General features: G+C 41.5%; 1 protein-coding gene across 1 annotated transcript in view; it reads left to right on the top strand.

Annotated features, from left to right (window-relative positions):
* plxnb3 (plexin B3) overlaps positions 1–23,635 on the top strand; it is a 158,078-nt gene that overhangs the window by 11,882 nt on the left and 122,561 nt on the right.

Here is a 23,635-nt window from a genome sequence, read left to right as displayed (position 1 = left end):
CCTTTTAAACAGAGTGAAAGTCATCATTATGGTGCATTTAATAATAATCAAATAAATAAATGAGGCTGCTGGCCAAAATCCATAAGATTATGGCCTCAGTTGGCCCCCAGGCCGCCACTTCAAAGCCTTTGATTCACAGTATGTCGCTTAATTTATTGCAGCTAAATCTGTCGTGGTCAGTTTTTAACAACAACTGGGGAAACAAGCGATGTTGCCAGGTGTGGTACTGCAAAAGACAAGTACTGCAGTAACATTACTGCTAAGAACAAGTGCTGTAATAATAGTACTTTTGGTCATAGTGCAGTAAGAGTATTGCTGTTTTACTGCAGTAAAAGTACTTTTGGTCATAGTGCAGTAAGAGTATTGCTGTTGTACTGCAGTAAGAGTACTTTTGTACTTTGTAAACCTGCAGCGTTTTCAGACTTTGAAGTCTTTCATTGATCTGGTTCTTGATCAGTTTCAGCTTTTTGCATTTCAAAGAATCCGTCCGTTTCCCTGCAGCACAGATCTGCTGCTCCTCCACATGAAAGAGTTGCCGGTTCAATTCCCCTGGGACTCTCAGCAGTGGCCTGCAGCTGCTGTGCTGCTCTGGGACCGGATTCCCACCCTGAGGGGGCGTGGCCATGTGGCGGTATTTCTGCTGTGGCGGCACCACCTGAAGTCTCAGAACTCTTTCATGGTGAATAATCTGGATTTCAGCCCGGAGGCCGACTCGGGTCTCAGAGTCTGAATTATTGATTTGTTGTAAACCCGACTGTGCCGCACACTGACCAGAACCAGAACATGAAGTCTGGACAATTACAAACCCACTTCTTTCAACCTTTGTCGTTTGAAATCCAACGACTCAGTTGTGATGACTGTGTCATGTGACAGGAATCCTGTTTCCTACAAATGACGGCACATCAACACGGCGTGAGACTCAAACCCAAAACCATGTTTTCACACAGTTTCTAAAAGTTCATGCTGAATTTGTTTGTTTGATTTTGTACCTGGTGATGATTTACCACACATAGGTGATGCTCTTGTGGGTAAAATGGTGCCCTCAAAACCAGAAGGTCCTCAGTTTAAGTCCCCATGAGACTGAACAATCACAAAGGTCCTTTGGTCCTTAATCCCCAATTTACCGTGTTATCCACAGTCTCATCTGCAAAAAAAAAAAATGCATCACAAAGAGGAAAAAATGTACAGTAGTGTTCATAATAATAGTAGTTCTATGTGACTAAAAAGATTAATCCAGGTTTTGAGTATATTTCTTATTGTTACATGGGAAACAAGGTACCAGTAGATTCTCACAAATCCAACAAGACCAAGCATTCATGATATGCACACTCTTAAGGCTATGAAATTGGGCTATTAGTAAAAAAAAAAGTAGAAAAGGTGTTCACAATAATAGTAGTGTGGCATTCAGTCAGTGAGTTGGTCAATTTTGTGGAACAAACAGGTGTGAATCAGGTGTCCCCTATTTAAGGATGAAGCCAGCAGCTGTTGAACATGCTTTTCTCTTTGAAAGCCTGAGGAAAATGGGACGTTCAAGACATTGTTCAGAAGAACAGCGTAGTTTGATTAGAAAGTTGATCGGAGAGGGGAAAACTTATACACAGGTGCAACAAATTATAGGCTGTTCATCTACAATGATCGCCAATGCTTTAACATGGACAAAAAAAACAGGTACGTGGAAGAAAAAGGAAAACAACCATCAACATGGATAGAAGAATAACCAGCATGGCAAAGGCTCACCCATTGATCAGGATGATCAAAGACAGTCTGGAGTTACCTGTAAGTGCTGTGACAGTTAGAAGACGCCTGTGTGAAGCTAATTTATTTGCAAGAATCCCCCGCAAAGTCCCTCTGTTAAATAAAAGATATGTGCAGAAGAGGTTACAATTTGCTAAAGAACACATCAACTGGCCTAAAGAGAAATGGAGGAATATTTTGTGGACTGATGAGAGTAAAACTGTTCTTTTTGGGTCCAAGGGCCACAGACAGTTTGTGAGACGACCCCCAAACTCTGAATTCAAGCCACAGTTCACAGTGAAGACAGTGAAGCATGGTGGTGCAAGCATCATGATATGGGCATGTTTCTCCTACTATGGTGTTGGGCCTATATATCGCATACCAGGTATCATGGATCAGTTTGGATATGTCAAAATACTTGAAGAGGTCATGTTGCCTAATGCTGAAGAGGACCTAATGCTGAAGAGGACATGTCCTTGAAATGGGTGTTTCAACAAGCCAATGACCCCAAGCACACTAGTAAAGGAGCAAAATCTTGGTTCCAAACCAATAAAATTAATGCCTCGCAGATGTGAAGAAATCATGAAAAACTGTGGTTATACAACTAAATACTAGTTTAGTGATTCACAGGATTGCTAAAAAAGCAGTTTTAATAGTTTTGAGTTTGTAGCGTCAACAGCAGATGCTACTATTATTGTGAACACCCCCTTTTCTACTTTTTTTTTACTAATAGCCCAATTTCATAGCCTTAAGAGTGTGCATATCATGAATGCTTGGTCTTGTTGGATTTGTGAGAATCTACTGAATCTACTGGTACCTTGTTTCCCATGTAACAATAAGAAATATACTCAAAACCTGGATTAATCTTTTTAGTCACATAGCACTACTATTATTCTGAACGCTACTGTACATCACATTTATTTTTTAAATATGTTACCGCTTCAAGCAAGAAGAAGAAAAAGTAATTTGATCATTCACAATCAGGTGCTAACAAGCTAATTAATGTTACTGTACGAGACACAAGATGTGAGTAAACAGAACAGAACTTCATATACTGAGGTAAATGTGTAATGCAATTAAATGTTTGAAAACTCAGCATGTTATTTATTTATAATAAAAAAGAAAGTGATTAGCCTTATCTTAGCCTAGCTTAGCTGACTTCCAGTTGCTGTTCTTGTTGCACCACGTTCCAAACAAATGCTGTTCTGAGAAGTAGTTTTTATATCTCATTCAGAGCAGCCTTTTCTTCTTCTTCTTCATCTTTGGAATGTGAATCACAATCAAGCCGTAAACTTCAGTGGTCTCAGATGAAGCGCCACCCAGAAGAAAATGTTGCAGTTCCTCAACTGGCCACTTGAGGCTGGCTCCAAAACAGAGCACATTTCCATAGACGCTCATTTTAAAATGTCCAACTTCAGAGCAGAAATAAACATGTTTACAGCCTGGTACAAAAACCAGTTACGGTCTGCATAGATAGTTTCCACCTCCATGATGACTGTACAGGGTGAATTTTTTTTTCCTTACTTCTTAGTTTAATGGCCCGTGCAGCTTTGTTCCTGCAGCTGGCGCTTCATCAGGATTTTTAAACTGTCAAAAAATTTGAACGAATGCCACCGAAAACCTCAATTTGTCCATATTTTGTTTTGCTCTCGTTCTTGACGGTTTCTTATATTTGCTTAGTTTTTGTAACATTAGCCTTTCGTGGGGCTTCGTTTGACCAGGTGAATGTTTTCATACAGTGCAGAAACCGGTTTGTGAGAGCTGCTGTGGAGGAGAGATGAAGCTGCTTCCTCTGTGAGCAGTACTGGTGTGCGGTGTGGTGCTTCTGCCACTGCGTGTGATGGGGCAAGTGCACTGCTGTCATGCCATGGTGCTCGCCAGCCAGGAACAAGTTGTCGGCCTCCTCTGCCAGCACACGGCAGTCCGTGATTGTGGTGTTGGCCAGCGCTACGCGCACCTGAGGAGAGAGTTGCTGCACAAAATGTCCGGTTGCTGTCCTCTCAGGAGCTGCAGCATTCTGTCCATGAACTCTGAAGGTCTTGCTGTCCTCCAGCCCATGCAGAGAGAAGAGCCTGCTGGCCCTTTCAGCGTCTGACATTTCAAAAGTTTTGAGGAGGTGATCCTTGATGGCTGCATATTTGTTCGCAGCGGGGGGCGGGGGGGGCTTTGCAGAAGAGCAGTCAGCCTTGTTGTGGAGCTGCTGATGGCCAACACGGCGTAATAATATTTCACGTCGTCTGCAGTGATCTCTGAGCGAACTGCGCCTCGGTTTGTGGCCACCAAACCAGGCAGCAGTTTACAGAAGCGTGACTTTGAGCATCAAGTGTGAAAAAGGTTTCAGCAGCAGGAGACATTCGCGTGTGAACAGCTTTGATCCACAGAGGTGTGACATATGAAAACAGAAAACCCAGTGTGATCGCAAATGGCTGACACGCGAAAAACACTGCGTACGTGCGCATTTTGGATGTACAGACAGCGATTAGAGATTTGGTATTTGCTGTGTTTGGAGTGTGTATTATTTTGGTGGACTATTTAGCGTGTGTGGTTAATGTGGTGGTGGTGTTTTTGTTTTGTAAAAATGAGGGGTTTTATGAATGTTGAGCAAGCGCTTCAGTTTTTTTTTTTTTTAATTTGGAGCAAGATGGAGTGCGCAGCGTGTAGTCAGTCTGGACCAGACATTGAGGATTATGACGATGAAGGAGATGATCCCTGTTTTGTTCTGGACAAGCAACCAGAGCAGGTGGATCCACTGACATGTGCACAGATCTCCACAGTGGGTTGGATCATGCGCTTGTCTTTGCAGCTTCTCCAGGACTCAAGTGCCACATAGCTCCGTCCCAGCGCTGAATCCTGGAATGCAGAGCGGGACGCAGACACACACTGCTCCAGCAGTGGCTTCAGGCATGTTTTGTTTAAAGCACTGAGATCAACGTTAGCTTTGGTTTCATTTTGTTCCTCTTTTGTTCCTTTTGCACTCTTGATTCACAGGCTATTTGGTGATAAGAAAAGTGAAAGCTCATTCATCCACTTTTTCTCAATGATTTGTGACTTTGTGGCTTTTTTTCCTTTGTTCAGCTATCATTGTATGCCATGTGATCGGGCCATAAGATGTTTTAAGGTATAAAGTTCTGTGTAATTGTGGGTGTGGTCACTTTGAGTGACAGAGGCTGAGCACAGTGACTCCGCCTCTCACTGTGACAGTCAGTGTTTGCTTGCTGCATCTGCTAGCTGTTGTGTGCGTTTGTTTTTGTTTGCTTGCAGTATTTTATTACAAACAATTGAAATAATCTGTCTTGTTGTGGACAAATGTCTTAACGGATGTTCTAAAACGTCTCTGTTGTAATATTCACTCTGAGTGAAACTCGCATCTCATTTAACATGCTAATAGTATTAGCACTTTTAGCAGCTATCGGTAGCTTTATCTGTTAGGTTGTATGATTACTGAGAAAATAAGCAGCCCATAATGTTTCATGTCCACACCAAAGTCAGTCGTTAGGTGAGCCACTGTGCGGTCCCGAAAAATATGATTTACTAAACACCCGAACAGAGGTTAGCCTGTTAGCTTAGCCGATTCAGGCTTGAAGAGAGGTGCAGGTTCAGGCTGCTTTCATCACAAACGCTTCGCCCTGTTATACATTAATGAGTTCATCATGATGTAGCCTAAGTCTGTTTTTTTTTTTTTGTTTTTTTTTTTTTAAAGTCCTTTTTTTCTAAAAGTCATGATTTCTTTTCCGCAGTAGCTGGTTTCAGTGCGATTCGATAGTGGCGCTACAATGTGTAAACATAAAGTATCGTTCCGGTGAACACGGAGTATCGGCCTGACTGCGACTCTAAGGTGGGTTCAGAGGAGGGGTTTGTGCCGCGCATCTTTGGGGTCGACCCATTTTCTGTCTGTGGTGGTGTGCGTTTGATGTTTGTGACTGTGAGGGCGGTGGTGGGTGGAGCCTGACTGGTTGGCAGAATGGAGTAACACAAGAAACCCCCAAGGAAGAAAGGTGGCGGTGAAGATTTGGGCGTGGCCACACTGTGGAGTGGAGCGTGCGTGAAGCATCCTGGAGCTCAATCCTCCCTCCCCCTCACCTAGATCTCACAGAACCAGTTTGTGCTGCTGGAGGTAACATTAATAATCAATCAGGCATCTGCTTTGTGTCAGCGGCTCCCCGCGGAGTTGACGAGCCACCGCCGCCCAGCGAGTGCCTCGTTAGAGCCAAAGCATCGCCGCAAACACGCTTTAACCTTAAAAATGTCAGAGACACGTCATCGGCCTGTCAGAAGAACCCCTGAGCCGCCATTCAAAGACGGAACACGATAAAAAATAAAATAAATAATAATATATAATCAAGTATTTTAATAATTCATATCAACAGATATTTTGCTATTTTCCTTCTTCATTGTTTATTAATTATCTTCAAACCTCCATTAGTGTTATCTGTCGAACCCTTGGAGACGAAGAAACGCTGTTGAGAATTTAGACGCTTTTCCACATTTCTTCTCTGTCAAAGTATAAAATACTTAAAAAAAAAAAAAAAAAAAAAAAAAAAAAAAACTCCACAGAACAGAAGGATGTAGTTTATAGTTGGTATAAAACGGTACTGGAAAGTAAAAAATAAAAAAACAAATACTTTAAATCTGGGAATAAAATAATACACCTAGCTTGGCTAATTAGCATTTAGCTAGTGCTAAAATGTGCCTAATTTGTTTTTGTGTGCAAATAATGTTTTACAACAAAACATATTCATATTCATCCGCAACTTCCTGTTTAGTGATTTTTGTGCTGTAAATTGAGTCAGAAAGTCCAAAATAATAAAATTATAGTTATACAAGAAAGATTGAGCGCATTGTCGGCACAAACAGACGGCGCGCTCGGTAGACTTACCGTCGACAACAGATCGGTTATTTTGACCTTTTGACCCCCAAATCAAAAGGCTCCTTGGAGTCAATAAAACTCAAATGCGCACAACAACTTTGAAGACAATCAAGCAGTTAAAAAAGAAGCTATTGCACTCACAAGTCCACTGTACACAAGGGCACTGCAGTGACCTTGAAGTTTGATCATTTGACCCCCAAAAATCAATAGGCTTCTTGGGGTCATTGGGCCTCATGTATCAAAGTTGCGCACTTGTGGCGTAAATTTACGGTGTAAATTTGAAGTACACCAAAGTTGCCATGACATGTATCAAGCAGTGCGCACCTGCCCATTTCCGGCGTACGCCTGACGTGACCTTGATAAATGCGGCGGGTGAAAACAATCGTAATTATAATAAACACGCCCATAAATATTCAGACTCCGCTTCAGACACACCCTCATTTTACAACATGTAAGCCAGGAAGACGGCAAAGAAAAAGAACTCCACCAATCACGACACGTGCCAAAAGAGCGTCAAAAGTGGCCGTCGTATCAATTGTTTTGTAGTATAATCCAAAAAGTGTTACAGTGGTCCCTTGTTTATCGTGGGAGTTACGTTCTAGCCCGTAATACGCGAAACTGTGACGTAGTCAGCGTTATTTTTTACAATTATTATAGACGTTTCAAAGCTGTAAAACCACTTTATACACTTTCTCAATCAGGCATGAACATTTTCTCACTTTTCTCTCGTGTGTAAACACTCTCAAAGTTCAAACCTTATTAGAAAAATACGACCAACCTGTTTTCAGGCCCAGACATTTGTTTGAGAAATACAGTAAAAATAGAACGTTTTCCTATAAATAATTATGATGGCTTTTAGAACTAACAAATTTAATTTTAACGATCAACGTACGAGGTTGGACACATAAGAAATTATTAATAGTGACTGACCAGTATTTCACAGATCGCGCCTCTGCATCCTGACGCTGTGCCTTTTTCCACTCACACCTGGCTGCAGGTGTCTGTTTCCGAGTGACAAACACAGTTATGGGTAGTTGTTGGTGCTCTTTTTTCTTCTGGGTGAGAAGATTCTTATAAAAGACACGCAGAACATAATGCACTGTAAAAAACAAAAGCATGCAAAATTGGACTAAAGAAATCCGTGAAACGACGAGGCCGCGAAAGGTGAACGGCGTTATAGCGAGGGACCACTGTATTCGCTTTTCACATGTCAGTAATTCTTGACGTGGATATTTGCTCGCTCAATTAATAAGACGCCTAATTTTTTGGATTTCTTTATTCTTAAAATGTATTTCTTTATTTATTTTATTGTGACAAACGAATGGAGACGACACAACCTGATTGCAGCTCGGGCGAAGGGAATGACAAAACTACAGTTGTAATTATCAATTTCATAGTCTAAAACGATCACACCACATAAAGTTAAGCTCAACGCTGCTCTGGCTCCAGGCTCTGGAGAAAAAGGTGAGCAGCGCTTTCTTTGCGGTCAGCGCTGTGGCCACGGATCGTGCTCGAGACCAACAATCCCGCAAAAGCTGGATTTGTATTGATTATTATGTAGTATAATCAGGAAAGTGTTTTTATGTAACATATGCATTGATTTGTATGATGGCACTGTTTATCATGTTGATCATCTTCATTTTTATGTGGATTCCAGCGCTGGTTCATTTTGGTGTATAATTTACGCCACCTCTCGACCTGGTGTATATTTTCAGCGCAGCATACGCCAACGACCACATTGATAAATGCCAAGTAGTGCAGCTGTTTTGGCGTACACCCCATATACGCTCAAATATCGCCGTACGCAACGTTGATACATGAGGCCCATTGTGTGTATTGCATATAGTAAATTTGGTGACGATCAGGCCGACACAGCTGAAGTCTTCTTGCTCACAACTGAAATATTTCGACTGACTGACCCCCTGAACGTGGTCATGTGTCGCACCTCGGCTGCACCGTGGGGACAAAATGTTATAATTTCTTTTTATTTGTACTTTTTATCTTACCTATTAGTTTGGTTTTTATATTATTGTGCATTTATTACAGGTTGTTCATTTTTGAACAGCATTTTCTTCTTGATAAACTGTTGTCAGTGCTGTTGCCTTAACTTTCCTGTTTGTTGACAAACTCATTTGGCCCGATCCGTGTCACGGCTGAACCCCCCACAGGTTTTTTTTTTTCTTTCTTTGTTAGTGATTGAATGTGTCTGTTTCCAGACGACAGTGTCAAACTTCCTGAGACAACCAGCCGACTTCCTGCCTTCCTGTATCGTACAGCAAATAATATTCACAGAGGAACCTTTCAAATGGTGATAAAAGCACCAAATGCAGCACAAATACTCCTAGACATGACGTCTTTTGAAGAAACCAACAGGCCACTTGAATTTTCAACAGGTGGCCAGGTCAGGGGTCAATTAAAGAATTACACAGGGGTCAAAAAAAAAAGGTCCAATCGTATTGAAACTCCTGGTATGTAGTATTTTAAAAAAGGCTAGTTTGCACCATGTTCTTACCCCATAACTCCAGAACGTTCAGTCACAGATAGTCCAAACTATATCTTTTTGGAATCCTTATGATCAGACAAATAATATGGTATAGTTTTCAATATGATTGGAGCATGTTTACATTTTGACCCCCATGTAATTCTTTATTTGACCCCTGACCTGGCCACCTGTTGAAACTTCAAGTGGCTGGTTGGTTTTTCCAAAGAGTTAATGTCTGAGGAGGAGTATTTGTACTGAATTTGCTACTTGTATCACCATTTAAAGGATTGTTTCAGTTACCTGCTGCACTACGGGTTCAGCTGTTTTAACAGTGTGTTGCCGTCAATCAGAGTTTGTCTTGGTGGACAACAGGTGAACTGCACAACAAAAAGAAGAAGAAGAAGGCGGGGGGGGTGAGGATTAGCTCAAAAATTATCTTTTTTTTTTATATAAAACATCCATCATTTAAGGAATCCTGAATGCTTCACAGCTCATGACTTACTGTTTGGATTACTGCTTTTGCAGTATCTTAAAATACCATGAGGTTTGTAAAAATCTGCAACTTTGTAGGCCTGTCAGCCTTCGGAGGAGTATTGAGAGAAGTGCGAAAATGTACCACAAAAAAAAAACAATGACATCACGTGACCTTTGCACCTGGAAACATGTTTGACAGGGGGCGCACTATACACAAGTGAGCAGGACAAAGAAGAAGACGTGTTGTGATGATGGTCACCTGAACAACGACAAAACAAAGATGGCAGAAAGTTCAGTATGAGCTTTAATCTGCCTTCTGCTGAATAAAACACACTTTGTGTGTTTGTCACACCATTAAAGAATTCACAGATTGCCACACTCGCAACACTGGCCACACTCGCCACACTCACGACACTCGCCACACTCACAACACTTGCCACACTCACAACACTTGCCACACTCACAACACTTGCCACACTCACAACACTTGCCACACTCATCACACTCGCCACACTTACAACACTCATCACACTTGCCACACTCACAACACTCATCACACTTGCCACACTCACAACACTCATCACACTCCCAACACTCGCCACACTCATCACACTTATCACACTTACCACACTCAACAGACTCGCAGCACTCGCCACACTCGCAGCACTCGCAACACTTGCCACACTCGCAACACTCGCCACACTCATCACACTCGCCAGACTCAGAACACTCACCACACTCGCATCACTCGCCACACTCATCACACTCAACACACTTATCACACTTACCACACTCGCAGCACTCGCCACACTCGCCAGACTCGGAACACTCGCCACACTCACAACACTCGCCATACTCGCATCACTCGCCATACTCACATTTACCACACTCATCACACTCAATACACTCACAACATTTACCGCACTCGCCACACTCGCAACACTTGCCACACTCGCAACACTTGCCACACTCGCAACACTCGCCACGTTCGCCACACTCGCAACACTCGCCACGTTCACCACACTCGCAACACTCATCACACTCGCCACGTTCACCACACTCGCCAGACTCAGAACACTCACCACACTCGCCAGACTCGCATCACTCGCCATACTCACATTTACCACACTCATCACACTCGCCATGTTCACCACACTCTCCACACTGCCACACTCAACACTGATCACTCACATCACATCCCCATCATACCACGCCCCGCCCCGTGAAGGAGCCATGGAAAGACTGAAAAGAGACAACAATCTGCGTGCAAGTGCGCGGATCAAAGCAAGTGTCAGGGGGCCTTGTGTCTCTCATGCAACTCGGTGGGTGTGTCTCTTGCGGGGACGTGTCTCAGTGCGGGGGCATGCCTTCTAGAGCAGTGATTCTCAACCGGGGTGCCGCGGCACCCTAGGGTGCCGTGATCGATCGTCAGGGGTGCCGTGGGTATTTTTCATATTCGCGATTAATTTTCATTCGCAATTACCGTGAATTATTTATTTTATCCACAAAGCATAAAACGACAGAATCTGACGTCAAACGTGCTGCAGCCTCGCTCTCGTCTTAAGGCGGGACAATAACAAGGAGGCTGACGGCCGATTAAAACAGTGCCGTCTTCTTCAAAAGCCGTCTAAAATGTGGAGCTGTCAGTGTGTGTGTCTGTGCCTGTGTGTGCGCGCGCGTGGAGTTAACAGGCTGCAGACTGTGAGGGAGGGGGTGGGTGAGGGAGATTCCAGAATGCAGGCGTGACACGTTCAGTGCGCAGCGAGTGCGGAGCAGAGAGAGGATTTTAACCCGAGTGAACGTTAAAAAAACGGAAACGTGAAGCTGCCTTTACTTCTCTCTGAACTTTCTCTAAAGGTGTGATTCTGCCGTTACCGTCCTGTTCACACCATGTGCGCGTCGTATGCTGAATTTATGAGCTCATGAGATGAAATAAACGGTCAAATATATTTAAAAACATATTTAAAAAATGAGAATATATGAATGAACTGAGCCGCAAAAAAAAAAAAAAAAACTGTTCAGACGCAGAGATCACAAAAAGCAGGTGAGAACTCTGAACTTTAACAGCTGTTATTTTCCAAAGGTATTTATTTGTTCAATCTTGAGCTTAATGCAGTGTTTAAGCACAAAACGTGACTGATGAGGAGAAACAATTTCAGAAATGCAACATAAACAACCACAAATCAGAAAAAGTTGGGACTGTATGTAAAATGAAGATAAAAATAAAAATGTTGCACCATTCCCAGTTTCCCACTCACAGAAACCAAACATTCTTTCAGAGTTGTGTAATTATACTACAATAGTAGAATATAAAGAAGGGGAAAAAAAAGTAGACAATATATTCGTCAATCGCAATTATTGTCTGACAATTAATCGTCTCCAGAAATTCCTAATCGTGACAGCCCTACTTGAGATCAGAGCGCAAAATGCTTGAGGATTTTCGAAATGCGGTGTTTTCTGTATCGATTTTCTACTGCGATAATTGGGTTTTGCGCAAAACCAGAGGTAATAGCATTATAATATTATTTTGGTTGGTGATGTGCCGCAGGATTTTGTAAATATAAAAAGGGTGCTGCGGCTCAAAAAAGGTTGAAAATCACTGTTCTAGAGAGCTCTGTGGGAGACACACCCCCCTCAGGTCCAGTTCATGTTCAAGCCCGACTCACTGATCTCTCTCCTCTTTTTTTTTTTTTTTTTTTTTGTTGTTGTTGTTGTTTTTTGGGGACCATAAATCATGAGTTTTGGATCCGCTCAGAATCTGACTGACTTGGATGTTGTTGTTGTTTTTTCCCATTTTCTTCCTCATAATGCTCTTTTAAAACATATAATAAGAATTTTCCTTTGGTTTAAATCTGTTTTGAACTCACTTTGCAGAAACATTTGCAGGATTTGTGATTTTGGGGGTAAATAAATTTTTTTTCTGAACTCTTCTCCTTGTTGCCATTAGTTACATCAGCTGACATCACACATTTCAAACCTTCTTTTTTTTCCTACGATCACGCCGGCTGAAGTGAAGTTTGCTGAAAAACCACAAAGATGTTTGATGGTGTTTTATGTCAACTTTAAAACGAGTGGCGCTGCACAAACAGCCTGATTAAAATGCGAACAGTGTCACACTGCAAGCGAGGCAGGAGCTTTATTTAAACACACGTTAACATGGACAAACAAAAGGAGAACGCTGATGAGGTGACGTTATTCGTCTGCAGACTCTGAGGCTGCCAAACGTCTTTATAGTCTGGAACATTAAGACCGCAGACACCACGAGGAAAACTGCAGCAGAGGTCATCCGGGGAGCAGTGCGCTCGTTCTGATCCGGTTCTGTCCGAGACAGTCCGGCCGTTGGCGCTGGAGGTGAATCTGAGATCACAGGAACCCTGTTGAGTCCAACATCAGGAGGACACATGGGCCATCAGTGAGGCTCAGATAACCAGAACCAGCAACCCACCCAGGTGAGACCCGGGTGGGGGCGTGGCCAGTCTCACTCGTGGGTGTGGCTTGTCTCACCCGTGGGTGTGGACAATGTTCAGTTTTGCTTGATGCAGGTTTTGAAATGAAACTTCATCAACCTATAGCTCCTCCGCCACTGTCTGGGGGGAGGGGCTTCCTCCAGTCAGGGCTCAGTTCACACAGACACCACCAAATTTTGAGTGTGGCATTGATGGATGCCATTTCCCACAATGCACTCCACTCCACCTCTCTGTCTTCGTGCAAACAGTAGACTCGGTGTTTGGCGCCCGATGGGGCCGTCAGTGTGGACACGGTCTGTGTCAGCGTCTCTGCTGCGTCTTTGTCTTTAATCACGCTGTTTAGAATGAAGGAGGAAGTTTCTTTTGTCTGCTGGAATGAGCAGTTGCGTCTCTATTTCCATCTTCTCTGCGGGACTCCAGCTCGGCCTCTTCCTTCCTTCTGTCTCTTCTGTCTGTTGGAATTACGGGTCTTCCTGGGTCCAAAAGTTTGGAACTGAGCTGAAATGCACCCAATCTGAACCTACACCTGCAGGAACTATTTAAAAAAATTACAGATTCAGGCCTAAATTTCCTGAAGGTAAATGCTCTTGATTTAAAATGTAGTATATATATATATACACACACACACACATACACACACACGGTTTCATGGCATATCAGGAAGTATGACAGAAATGTGAAAAATGGGACCATGCCTTTCCCAAGGTCCCAAAGGCCCAGGAATCAAACTGATTCTGACCCATGCTTACACAAATATGTCCATCTGTTGAGTTTTTGGCTCGGACTATATATATTAGTCAAACCTGATTTTTATGCTACATATGAGATATATGATATGACACGGTCAGGTTTATGTGACTTATGAGTACAGTAACATCACACTGAAAGTGTGTGAAAAGTGTTAAGTTACAGAACTGGCCAGTGTGTGGTGAAATTGGAAATGAGCAAAAATGATAAACACACTTACACACTTACTTTCCAAAAACTGTGATATTTTAGGACATCTGAGATTTTTGGTCTGGGAGCATGTTTGTGTGTGTGTGGGGGGGGTGCAAAATGCTTTAAAAATAAAAATGTTTTTATTTTTAAAAGGGGGGGGGTGCAAAATGCTTTAAAATGTCCTAATAAAAATGCCTTGAATTGTCATGAAAACAACTACACACACACACACACTGTGGTGTAACATTTTCTCAGTGTGTATTAAAAGAAATAAAAGTAGTTTTGTTAATTCTGACTCTTGACCCTCACAGAGTTTAAGGGTATTTAAGTTTTTCATACTTTTAAGAATTCCTGTGTTAAGGTACTTTTTTCTTATAATATCCGTGGGTCCCATATCAAAATGTCCAGAACAATCTTAACTTCTGAATATGTGACACATATTTGTATAGAACACTGTATAGAGAAATGATGTGGGTCTAACCTGAATATATGAAATGTGTTTAGAAAATTCTTCAAATTCTTAAAGAATATACATTTTATTCATGTGGATAAACTGTTTTGGTTTTAGAAATTGATTTAATGAAGCCTTTAGGTCAGAAGTGTGTTTATATATATATATATATATATATATATATATATATATATATATATATATATATATATATACAATTTTGGGATTACTGGGAGTGCCCTTGCATGGTTGACATTGTACCTGACCAGTCATTCTCGCTATGTTTTGTACAATAACGCTACCTCTAACCTTAGTGACATGAAATTTTCGGTTCCACAGTGATCCGTATTAGGCCCCCTGCTTTTCTCCCTTTTATATAGCACCCCTTGGGCACATATTCCGGCGTTTTGGGATTACCTTTCATTGCTATGCTGATGATACTCAATTATACGTGGCGATAACTGCTGGTAATCTCATTCACGTAAAATCTTTAGAAGATTGCCTTGCATCAGTGAAAAGCTGGATGTTTAGAAACTTCCTACTTTTTAAACTCTGATAAGACTGAAATGATGGTTCTTGGTCCAGTGAGACATCGGCATCAATTTGACCAGTTAACGCTTAACCTAGGCTCGTGTGTTATACATCACACTGACAAAGTGAGGGTCCTTGGTGCAGTTTTTGATCCTGCTTTGTCCTTTGACCTCCACATTAGACATATTACGAGGACTGCTTTCTTCCATCTGCAAAATATAGTGAAGATTCATCCCATCCTGTCTATGGCTGATGCTGAGACCCTGATTCATGCATTTATCTCTTCTAGATTGGACTACTGCAATATTCTATTTTGTGGTTTACCACAGTCCAGCATTAGGGGTCTCCAATTGGTTCCAAATGCTGCTGCTGCCAGACTCTTGACACGAAGCAGAAAATTTGATCACATTTCACCCATTTTGGCATCTCTTCACTGGCTTCCTGTCTCTGCGAGGTCGGATTTTAAGGTTCTTTTATTAGCTTATAAAATTGTTCACGGACTAGCACCTCCCTACCTGGCTGACCTGGTTAAGCCCTACATACCGGCTTGGGCCCTGCATTTGCAGGGTGCAGGACTCCTCTGTGTTCCTAGGGTGAATAAAAACAATCTGTGGGTCAGAGAGCTTTCTCTTATCCTGCCCCTGTTCTGTGGAATGATCTCCCTTTGCACGTAAGGCAGTCGGATACTGTGGAGACTTTTAAATCAAGACTAAAGACCCACTTATTTTCTCTGTTTTATTGTTAAAATACGAGGTCTGTTAGAAAAGTATCCGACCTTTTTATTTTTTTCAAAAACCATATGGATTTGAATCACGTGTGATTGCATCAGCCAAGCTTGAATCTTCGTGCACATGCGTGAGTTTTTTCACGCCTGTCGGTTGCGTCATTCGCCTGTGAGCAGGCTTTGAGTGAGGTGTGGTCCACCCCTCTCGTCTATTTTTTATTGCGAATAAATGTCTGAACAATTTGGAGCTTTGCTGCATCAGTTTTTTTCCAGAAACTGTGAGAGACCTCCAGGTGGACACCATTCGGAAAATGAATATGGCTTTCAGGGACGATTTTATGGGGATTACACAGATTAAGGAGTGATCCAGACGGTTTAAAGACCGCCCACAACTGCTGAGAGCACAGCGCGCGTCTCTCACAGTTTCTGGAAAAAAATTGATGCAGCAAAGCTCCAAATTGTTCAGACATTTATTCGCAATAAAAAATAGACGAGAGGGGTGGACCACTGCTCAGACAAAGCCTGCTCACAGGAGAATGACGCAACCGACAGGCATGAAAAAACTCACGCAGGCGCACGAGGGTTCAAGCTTGTCTGATGCAATCACACGTGATTCAAATCCATATGGTTTTTGAAAAAAATAAAAAGGTCGGATACTTTTCTAACAGACCTCATATATAATGTTATGTGTTTTTATTCTTTTACTCTTTAATAGTTTGCGCTTTTATTATGTTTTAAATCTTTTAATTCATTTTGTTCGGTTTTCGGGTTGTGTTGTGTGAAGCCTTGAGGCGACCTTGTCGTGAGTTGGCGCTATATAAATTAATAACTATGAATTTGAAATTTGAATTTGAATTTTACTGGGGTGAATCTGTGTGTCTGCAGACATGATTGCTTTTAAGATAAAGGTTGATGTTATTTGTCCTTCTGCAACATCAGCTGGATCAGGATCCAGACCTGGAATCCAGAATTTTTGGAGGTCGTAATCGTTTGTTGGAATCTTTTATTTTTGTGACTCGTTCTAAACAGTAGCTGTGGTGTCATCAAGCTTTCAGTAAATTTTGTTTCAAAAAAATGCTCCCAAAGCTTGTTTTCAAACCAGCTAGATTCTAACTAGCCTAGTTGACTCAGTGTTGACTGGGTTTTAGGCTTGTTTCCTTGATAGCTGGGTTGATTGCTGCAGTAAAAGAAGTTGCAGTTATTTCAAATTTTTTTTTAAAAGAAGGTAATTTACACAAAACTATATCGAAGTGGTTTGTACTCAATAGTGCAGGCGTTTGTTGAATTTGGTTATAACCGTGAGACATAGCTCACTAAATTTGTTCGCCTCCTCTTCTCCAACGTCAGCAGTGAATTGGTGTCAAAGTTCATAACGTTGAATCAAGTGGAAAATCTCAGCGCGGATGATTTGAGCGACTCCATTAGTACAAAACAGTCTGAATCCATCAGTGTTGGACAAAGACTGGATTTAAATTTGCTGCAGGAATGTTCGTACCGCCGCCGCCTTATAGCATGCCGGAGGTCATCTGCAGGAGGAAGGATCGTGCACGTGCATTCACTTTTCACAGTCAGTGAGGTTTTAGCAACATAATCACAATTTGTGTGACCTTCAGAGTTTTCTGGATTGAGTGGACGTAGAGAGAGAAAACCCGTCTCCTGAATCTGAAAGCTGCTGTTGTGTTTTTGGACGGTTCCTCTGAAGACCCCCCGCCTTGGGTCGGTACGCAGATTACACACTGTGGAATAATGTGGTGTCAGTGCCGTCACACTCCAGATTATAGTGCATCTGTGCGTCTCGCTAAGTCGGGGGTGTAACAGATGCTGGCGAGTGAAGACAGCTGCAGTCCTAGCTACCAATTACAGACGCAGTGCTTCGATCTGTCTCACTCTACCTGTCTGTCTGATCAGCCTCACAGACTCCTTTTATCCAAGCTTTTATATTTAAATTTTCCATGCAGAGTACAGCTGCACTAAAACAGCTAAATCTGAAAACACAAGTTATTATTTGACAGATGAGGATCTAGAATAGTTAAACAAGCCAAATCTGACATTACTAGTTATTTGATGGTGATGCGGATCTAGAATAGCTAAACCAGCTAAATCTGAAAATACTAGTTATTTGATGATGATGAGGATCTAGAATGGTTCAACAAGCTATATCTGAAATTACTAGTTATTTTATGGTGATGCGGATCTAGAATGGCTAAACCAGCTAAATCTGAAAACGCTAATTATTTGATGGTGACGAGGATCTAGAATAGCTAAACCAGCTAAATCTGAAAACACTAGTTATTATTTGGTGACGTGGATCTAGAATAGCTAAACCAGCTAAATCTGAAATTAATAGTTATTTGATGGTGATGTGGATCTAGAATAGCTAAACCAGCTAAATCTAAAATTAAGTTATTTGATGGTGAGTTGGTTCTAGAATAGCTAGATGAGCTGAATCTGACATTACTAGTTATTTTTGATGGTGGCAAGGATCTAGAATAGCTAAACAAGCTAAATTTGAAAATACTAGTTATTATTTGATCGTGAAATGGATGTAGAATAGTTAAAAGAGCAAAATCTGGAAATACTCTATCATTTGTCAGAAATGTGGATCAAGAATGGCTAAACCAACTAAATCTGGAAACACTAGTTGTTATTTGATGTGACATGGAGCTAGAATACCTAAACCAGCAAAATCTGGAAATACTAGTTATTTGACCGTAACATTTATCTAGAATAGCCAAACCAGCTAAATCTGTAAATATGAGTTATTATTAGACAGTGATATTGATCTAGATTAGCTAAACCAGATAAATCTGAAAATGCTAGTTATTTTTTGACGGTGATGGGAATCGAGCTAAATGTGTTCAGGATGTTTTTGGTCATACCTGTTAAACTCATAACTAGGGGGCAATATCTGCCTTAAAGAGATTTCAGTCCAAAATCTGGAGAAAAATGAAGATTAATTTAATGTAGCGGCCTCTGCTGGACAGACTATGTAATGACAGCATTTCCAGCATTCACTGTGTTTTCTGCATTGTTTATTTCAGAAAATATAACTTTTCAAATCAGCAAAAATGACAGATATCTATGTTCCTGAAGGGTTCATATCATTCGATATTATCGGGAAACCGATATATCAATCAGGCTACAGTTGACAATAATCAATCATTTAAATGTCTGTCAATAACTGATGGAATCTTGTCATTGTCCATCTGATTTTTCTCCAAATCGCAGTAACATCGTAAAAACTACAATTCAGATTCAGGTGTCGAACCCCGACAAGTACCAAAGGAAATTTATTGACGATCTCAGCACTTTGATTCCAGAGAACCTCCTGAAGCTGCAGAATCTTTTTAAAATCCGCTCAGGGTGAAGCTCGAACTCTGGCTGCACATATGGCTGTTTGTTCCATATCTGCAGATTACAGCCTCCATAATGTCTCCGTTTGCTGTTTCACCACCGTCAGATTAAGATGAAGGCGATTAGTGAAGGTCCGGGATGCTGTGAGGGTAGATGTGCAGGATTCTGAGTCAGGTTTAATGGGGATTTAAAAGGCTGGTGGCCTATTTGAAGAGTTTCAGTCCATATATAAAATAACACTAAAGCCCTGGACCCGGGATGTTGTTTGTTCTGAGGACTTTTGGTGAACTGTGGGCTGGTTAACTTGGTTAAGTGGAGAACTTTTGAACTTTTGTTTGTGCTCTTCCTGTAACACTGAGCCAAGTGTCCGGCATGACGGCAGCGCTGATATTTGTCTTTGCAGTCAATCGGCTCTCTGTGTTCGCCTCAGACTTCCGAACCTCCCGCTGCTCCATGGTTTCCTCTGGTCTGTGCGAGGGTGGAATGCTGCACTGTTGACCTTTGACATCACTTCCTGCAAAAGTGGATGACACAGATTTAATATATTTATGATTTCAGGTTATTTGATTGTCAGGAAAATAGGTGACCAGAGAGTCGGGGTTCAGTGTTTGTGATCTTCATGGATGGGATTTCAAGGCGTAGTCAGAGACCGGAGGGTGTCCAGTTTGGTGACCTCAGAGTTGTATCTCTGCTTTTTGCAGATGATGTGGTCCAGTTGGCTTTATCAGGTGGTGACCTCCAATGCGCACTGAGGAGGTTTGACGCCAAGTGTGAAGTAACTGGGATGAGAATCGGCACCTCCAAATCTGGGACCACGGTCCTCTGAAAATGGCAGATTGTCCCCTCTGGGTCAGGGGAGCGTTACTGCCCGAAGTGGAGGAGTTTAAGTATCTTGGGGTCTTGTTCAGAAGTGGGGGTAAAATTGGAGCGGGAGATCGATAGATGCATCGGGACTTGTCTGATGTTTTACAGACGCTGTACTGGACCATTGTGGTGAAGAAGGAGCTGAACCGGAAGATGAGACTTTCAATTTGCCAAAATAAAGTTGTGGATACAAGCAGCAGGAATGAGATTCTTCTGTCGGGTATCTGGGCTGACTCCTGGACAGGGTGAGAAGCTCGATTATCCGGGATGGACTCAGAGTAAAGCTGCTGCTTCTTTGCATCGAAAGGACCCAGTTGAGGTGATTCGGGCACCTGGTGAGGATGCCCCCTAGTGGTCTCCCTAGGTAGGTCTTCCAGGCACGTCCATCTGGGAGGAGGCTCTGGGGAAGACCTAGGACACGCTGGAGGGATTCTATTTCGCAGCTGACTACGGAACGCCTCGGGATTCCCAGAAGAATTTAAAGGACTTGAATAGGGAAGTGTAGACTGAGCTGCTTTGTCTGCTGCCCTTTTAACGTGGATAAACAGCAGAAAATGAATAAACAAATAACTAAAACAGGCAAGAAAAATGACCTTTATGCTATTTCAGGCAGTTTAAAGAAAACTGACTTAATTGTGTTTTTTTTGTTTGTTTGTTTGTTTATCAACTTTGTTCAGGCTGATCTGAAGACGGACTCAAACATGACGTTATTTAGAGACTTGATGAGTTATGAAGAAATAACCTCAACTTTTAGTAACATTTAAAGATCTATAATTATCATATATATATATATAATAATATATATATCATATATATTATACATATCATATATATTATACACACACAAACAAAAGGTTTCTAGCAGCCAGATTCCAAAATAAAAATAATAGTTCTTTGTTTTCAGCCAACAAACCTGTAAACGCCACCTTCCCATCTCACATGGCAGCAGCTGGCGGCACGTTGCCAGGTGCTGGTGAACAAAAATGTTTGTCTCGGAGCAGAGAGCGGCGTAAACGTTACATCTCCATTAGTCTCCCGGCGTGAGGAGCCGCACACTGAGCCGCCGTTTCTGTCATCAAGGACGACTCCGCCTCAGATGCGCTTTATTATTCGACATCCTTCAGGAAACATAAAACATCTGACATCCATCTGCAGACGCCTCGCGCGTACGTTTCTTCACGCTTTATTAACATTTATTTATGCAGGATTCAGATTCCTACAGAGGATATATGTCCACATTTCTGACACATCACTTTGGCCACGACACAACAGAACCCTTTTCAGCTTTTCTTTTGCACCATAACAGAAGTATTTGTGTTGGGAAACCTGCAGAAATCCACAGAAAGTCCTGGAACAGATCCAGAGCGCTTCAAGGTCACCAAAAACCGTCAGAACTGACTCAGATTCCAAAGTCAAGTCATTTACACTCTGAAGCAGCTTATTTCTGTATAAATCTAATGTTTCTCATGCTTTGCAAATGTTTTTATTATACATTTTAATATATAGTCAAACAAAGCAGTTTTAAAATGTTATTCAACAACAAAAACAAAACAAAATGCTTTCATAAAGTGAAACAAAAAATCCTGATATAAAATGTGTGCTGAATGTACAGTAAGTCATCACTTTAACAGCCAGGAGATGGATACATGAACATTTCCAACTCACTGATTATGTCTCCGACGTCATTTCCATTCATCTTTAATAAATACAAACAGTACGATAAATGTGTCTGAAGGAGACAGTTCTCAAACTAAGTGGTCGTGCACAAAGGAGACGAGTGATGGAAGCCACCAAGACACGCATGATAACCCTGGAGATGTGAGCGGCTTCTGTGGCTGTGACTGGAGCAGCGGTGGGCACAGTTCCGCTAAACCACTAACCGCTAATTAGCGAAGCTAAAGTTTTTTTTCGCAGAGTAGCATTTCAGCTAACTTTGAAAACCATCAGTGGAATTTCCACTAACTTTCAGTCCACTAACTCTTTTTTCCCCTGGAAAGTGAGTAAATGTAACAGTTAAATAAAGTTTGTAAACACTAAAATCATACGTTAGTTACTGTTTAGTTATAGAGAGCTAGCTAACACTTCCAGTTCACAGGTCAAAGCAAACAAGTGCTGGTAAGAAGACAGAAAGAAGTTACACTGTGAACAAATGGTATGGAAGCAGCTCAGAAGTCAGTATTTATATTTATTTATTTTCATGTATTTGTTTTGTGCTTGTGAACGCAATAAGGGTGAGCCGTAGCTCTGTTATAGTAGTATAAATATATACTATAAACTGTTACTTCTAATATTGGGATTTACTGCTTGGTTTCAGTTCAGAAGGTTCTGGGTTCAAATCCCACCCCTGCCACATTTCTCCATGTAATGTGGAGTTGCGTCAGGAAGGGCATCCGGCGTAAAACTTGTGCCAATTCAACATGCAGATCCACCTTGGATTTGCTGTGGTGACCCCAAGTGCAAACAAGGGAGCAGCTGAAGGGACTTACTTACTGCTTTTGATAAAGATGATGACAGTGTTTGGGGTTTTATTTTTTATTTAGTATTTATTTTTCATGTGTTCGTTTTGTGTTTGTGATCGCCTTTGAATTTACCCAGCAGCCCCTGTGGTGCTTAAACTCCAAACTGACTTATCAGCAGTGGTGGGCACAGCTAACCAAAAAGTTAGCTTCCATAACCATTAATGCGCTAACTGAAAAGTTAACTTGTATAAAGCTAAACTGATAAATCCCTAAAAAATTTAGTGGAAGTTACAGATAAAAGCTAAACCGATAACTTTCAGTGTTGACTTCAGTACACTGGCAGCTACTGACACAACAATGAATCAGCGCTTCTATCTCAGATCAGCCTTCTCTCAGCAAAAAAGACCTGGTGACCAGCCAGTAGATGGCAGTGTTTATGGCAGTGTGACAAGCATTTGCCACACATTCACTAAATGTGATGAATCACTTAGCAAACAGAATTTTCATTTTTCAAATTGCTTTTTTTTTTTTTTTTTACAAATGAAAAGACATATTTACAAATACAGATTTATTTGTAAAACCCACCACACGTTTCAGTATATGGTTATACCATCCAACCAACCACTGCCGATGTCAGGAAACGAATGTTCCCATAATGCATTGCGACGTGTGTCTAAATGCTAAAAAAATAGTGCATTACTTTAAAACTAAAACATATAGCTGATATTTTCTCTTTGTAAAATGACAGACGTGATGTTAATTTCAATAACTTGTCTGGAATTAGTTTATTTAAAATTATGCCCATGAGTCAAACTGTCTGCCTCTGCATGACGCCAGTGATATGCTGGCAGGTCTGTATGGTGTAAAGATAAACTATCTTTTTTTTTTTCTTCCCTCTTCCTCTCTGGTAGTCAGCTCTCCTCTGCCTGCAGAGGATAGAGTTCTACCATTCGTGACTGTCTGCCTGCTACAAAACATGTAACAGGTAGGCACTAAAATATTTGATTTCAGACTTTACAAATGTTTTTAACTGTTAAGCTTTAGTCATTATGCCCGCAAAAATATGTTAGCGGTCTAAAAGTTATCGGAACTAAATTTATCGGAAGCTAATTGGTCTGCTGATGGGTTTTCAAAGTTATCTGGAAAGCTAATCCGGTAATGAAAACGTTAGCTTCGATGATTAGTGGTCAGCGGGTTAGCGGAACTGTGTCCACCACTGCTTATCAGTAGCTGACAGTGTAATCCGATGTGGCCGCGAGCGAGTCAAAACTAAACATTAGCGGGAACGT

This window comes from Thalassophryne amazonica, chromosome 6 (assembly GCF_902500255.1).
Source record: "Thalassophryne amazonica chromosome 6, fThaAma1.1, whole genome shotgun sequence".
NCBI classification, from domain to species: Eukaryota; Metazoa; Chordata; class Actinopteri; order Batrachoidiformes; family Batrachoididae; genus Thalassophryne; species Thalassophryne amazonica.
The sequence above is the reverse complement of the archived record's forward strand: the minus strand, read 5'-3'. Positions and strand labels throughout refer to the sequence as shown.